The sequence below is a fragment of the Pempheris klunzingeri genome, chromosome 17, assembly GCF_042242105.1.
Source record: "Pempheris klunzingeri isolate RE-2024b chromosome 17, fPemKlu1.hap1, whole genome shotgun sequence".
NCBI classification, from domain to species: domain Eukaryota; kingdom Metazoa; phylum Chordata; class Actinopteri; order Acropomatiformes; family Pempheridae; genus Pempheris; species Pempheris klunzingeri.
In genome coordinates, this window is record NC_092028.1 from 19,873,064 (window position 1) to 19,877,728 (window position 4,665).

The following is a 4,665-nucleotide window of genomic DNA, read 5'->3' on the forward strand; positions in this document are numbered from 1 at the left end:
GCGCCCTCAGACTGAGCCACTCAGATAATGCTGTGATCATTGTTCGGGGGGGGGAGGGGCAAATGAGCTGGGTGGAGGTGGGAACGGGTTGTGGGAGGTGAGGGTTGGGGGCTTCAGTGTACGGGCATAGGCTTGATTTTTTTAAAGAATTTCAATCTTCATGGAGTGCTATTATTCACATTCTCAAGAAACACTCAAACAGCAACGTCGGTAAAGATACAAAGACTGGGCGCTTCTTTTTTTTTTTTTTTTCCTCCCTTTCTGTGATGAGTAAGCATGATTCTTTTTATTTGTGATGAGAAATAAATATCAGTCTTTACCATTTATGACTTTGTATTTCATTGCCACTTCCATTTAAAATAGATCTTCACTGTTTTCAGAGGGATGAGCAACAAAGGAGAAATTCTCTGTGGTGTTGTAACAACATGACTTCAGACTTGGATGTGTTTACTCCCAAGGTGGGTGCTTCTTAAAAGGAAAAGGTGTAACATTTCTTTTTATAGTTATGATTAATGTTTATTTTATTTTATTTATTTACTCTCCAGTGAAGGGGGCATGCAAGTATTTATTCTTTGCTCGTCACTGAAAATGAGCTCAGATGCGTTAAAAAAAAAAAAAAAAAAAAAAAAGTAGGAAATGTGTTCAGAATAAAATTTAAGATGTTAAAAGTTAGAAATATTCTAAATGGCACAATTTCAAAATAATTGAAATCCTGGAATAATTGCTTATACTGATTGTCTACTACCGCAGCCGAATCATAAAATAATGAGGTGACAGTATGTGAATATTGACAAGACAACCGCTAGGGCTGCATTAAACCATATTTTTTGATTTCATCTAATTTGTTCCATCTAAAAAAGCTTTTTTATAGGGTGCTGTGTAATAAAACAGGATGCTTCCATACACTCAAACAGTGTTAGATTTAACAACAGCCACAGCTTACATTTTGTTTTTCCAAGGTGAACTGAAAGTGAAAGCAAAGCATGTGGTGGAAAAGCAGGCGGAGGTGCAAACGGTGGAGGAACGCAAATGAAGAAAGTGAAGCAAAATGTAAATGGAATTCTAAGAGCATTTAGACTTGAGGAGAGAAATGAAGCTTCACAGTGAGCGTTGCTTGTCAAGCTCCACTCAGCTTTAATCTTGTTAGTTGTAAAGCTCTTCTCAGGTGCTTCCTGCAGAGAAACGCTCAAAAACAGGGCATACAGATGGGCACTGCTCACATCAAAGTCTCAAACTGGAAACCAGCGGTGTAAATATGAACAGTTCGACCGGTCCAGAGGCCGTCAGGGGCCACATGTAGGAAGGGGATTCTTTGCTGTGTTGCTATAGCAGGTGGGCCCTCCTCCATACTAACCATTTCACACAGTCTTCAAAGCAACCATTCAGCAATAACACTGAAATTACTTGTTATTATGATAGCTAAAGGCGCTATACGGTTATTTATGGCCCACCGCTGCTGAGGGTTTCATCTTCAAGGTGGACAGACCGTCATGTTCTGGTCTGTTTGCCTCCATCAACCTTCAGATTTGATCTTTCTGTCCTCCATCCCGCTTGTCTCTCTGGGCAGGCCTCTTGTCGACCAGTCCGCTGCAAAGCTTTCGTTCCAGCCTTTTTACTATTTGCTTTGGTAAATAATCCTGAAGCCACACTGTCATCCTCGGCGGTATAGAGAGACAACAGTCCACTGTGCTGTCATTTCATTTTTCATTTGAGGCTTATGAGGGTGCGTCCATTCTTTGGCTGCAGTGGACTACAGGAGAAGACACAGAACAGAATAGGAGGTCCCACTTTTCTTTTCTTAGGTAACCATGGTGATACTATTCATCCTGGGTGACCTTTCTATCAATAAAGTGCTGTGCTGAGGAGAACCCTGATGAGTTCATACACAGTAGTGGCTGACATTTAAAGTACAATACACCACAATACAGGGCATCCAGCTCAGCTAGAAAGAGTGCAGTATAAACTGCACTGTAGGGGGGAAATAAATGTTGTGGGGTTAAAATACAAAAATGTAATTGTTACCAATAAATGGTTAACAATGGCTCAAAGGGACAATAACCAGGAAGCTGCTGTGACACCTGAATGTGCAGGCAGTTATAGAACATGGCAGGTTATTTATGTTAAGAAGAAGCGGAGCGGACAGTTTCACCAGTACACAGGGGTATTTAATGTTAGGCATGACTGGTTAAAATGGACCTACACTTTCCAGCCAACAAACCTTCCCCCCCCCCCCTTACAGAGAGCAGGGACAGAAATAATGACTGCGCACAGATAATGTAATTTCTATGATCAAACAAACTGAGAAATAAAAGCAGCGGAGTGGAATGACGCATTCATCTGAGAAATGTGAAAGGAACATCTCTTCATTCATGCCCATATTCTACTTAGTGAAGACCTGCAACTAAATGGACTCTACGAAAAAAACAATTAGAACTAATAAACATTTTTTATTCATTTCAGCCAACACATTTAGCTACAATAAAAAATGAAAGTTATTGCCACTCAGCCACATTTCTTAAGCAATATTGATTCACTGTTTATACATTTCATACAAATGTATGTTTGCTGAGAGGACTGGGAAAAAAATATATGCAGTGCTACAACCAAGTAGTGCAGAAAAAAAAAAAAGAGAAGATTTGTTGACAACTTTTTTTTTCATCAAAAAAAATCAATTACTGGGAGTGTTTGCTGCCAGCGGCATAACCACTGCCTCCAGAGAGACAAACATTAGCTCCATAAGCGCCAATGAGTGTGCTGTTGTGCCAGCTAATGTTCAGAGCCAAGGGCCAGTAAGAGCAGTGATAATAACAATAAAGATCGGGGGCATGACGAACAGCATTAAATCATTATTGGATCATCGTGTCTGTCAGGATAGATCATCTCTAGTTAAGGACTACTCGTGAGCATACAACCCTCGCTGTGGAGCAACGGCAGTCATGTGTCTCCTCTCTTCAAGATCATCTCGAGGGAACAAAAAGAGGATTGAAAATGGTGAAGGTTGTGATTCAGAAGGCCAAGAATCACCAAGCTGGTTCACACAGGGTGCACATCTCTCACGGCTAAGAAAGAGATACAGCAGGCTTCAGGCTGTTTCGCAAACAGCAATAAGTGCAAGCAGCGTTTCCCCTCAAACACAGCAGGTTACCTTTATTCAATGGGCATTAAACTGCTTTCAGTAGACGGCCTGTTAATTAAAGGATAATGTAGAGCGCCGATCATTTCTGCAAAACAAACATAGGCAGCATCTCCCCGTCGGGGTTATTACACTGCTTCATACTAAAGCAACAATTCTGAAGTGATTTCATTGATTTATGCTGTTATCCATAACAAGAAACAGTCTGGCAATGACCAATCAGAATCAGGTATTCAACAAAGCCGTGTAATAAGGATGAATACGGATGTATGGACACAAGGCCATAAAACGCTTATTCTAAATAGCTAAATAGGATATATGAAGACATGGAGAGTCTGGATGAACAGTAAGAGTGCTGCTTAAACGCTGATAAGATGATGTGATCACTGAGCGCTGCAGACTGCAGACTCAAATCTCTAATCTGAGCCAAATGAGTGAAGTGAATAAAGACTTACTCCTGAGATGTGGCTGATTTTCAAAGTTGGCAGTATGGTAATGATGGAAAGTGTGAAAGAAGCATATGGCTGTGTCAAAGAGATGCTTTTGAGAAAAGGCAGGTGGGTAATTTGTACATAAAAATCACATGAGAGCTCTCAGTGGTGCAGAAAGACAAATACTCAAATCCCATTTTACTACAAGTTCAATTTGTAAAAGAAAGGAAAGGAACATTTACTGTCTTTGATGCAAAGGAGAATATAATAATGCATTAAATGAGTGTGGCATCTGGAGACAATTGCACAGTCAAACACAAACCAATACTGTAAAGCTGATTAATTTGACAGGGCAATTAAAAATTCAGACCATGCATAGCCAAGTTCTTGTTGCCAAGACTCCAGTAATTTTTTTTTTTTTAACTTAGTTCCCCACAACTGCAATGAATAGCTGATAGTTAACCATCTATTGTTAGCAAACTCAGCATGGTGTAATAGGCTACACATGGCTGCTCTGTCTTAAATAGTAAAGGTTTAGAGTTATGCTGCTTGGTCAAACATGGAATAAACTGACACTAGTTTACTTTGAAAGACACTCCGTCATTTCCTCATATATTTCCATATTGGTGCGGGGGTCAGCAGTGACTTTGCTGGAACTCCTTAAAGCAGAGGTGCGTGGGTCCTTGGGGAAAAACAAAAGAACTTCAAAATTAAAAGTTGGCCTGAATAATAAGTAGCCAACAGAATTTTGTTTGGAGGATGTATTAACCTACAGAAATCACTCTTGCATTAATGTAGAGCAGAAACTCAAAAGGACCAATAAACCAGAGAGCAGCATCGGCAAGTTGCTTTGCTTAAAGTGGCTATAAGCCTGCGTTCTCACATGCACTTGAACTGATTGAGTGATGTGATGGCATTGATAGAACTGGTTTGATAGAGTGCACAGGGGTGAGCTTCATAGGCAGAGATATAAAGAAAGCAACTCAAGGATTAAGACGCTAACCCTGTTCCCATTTTAATCACGTAGCTATCCTTAGGAAGACGGGTTTGTTTGGATGGAAATAAAGTCATCTGTGTGTGCAGCTGGTCCTGAGACACTCC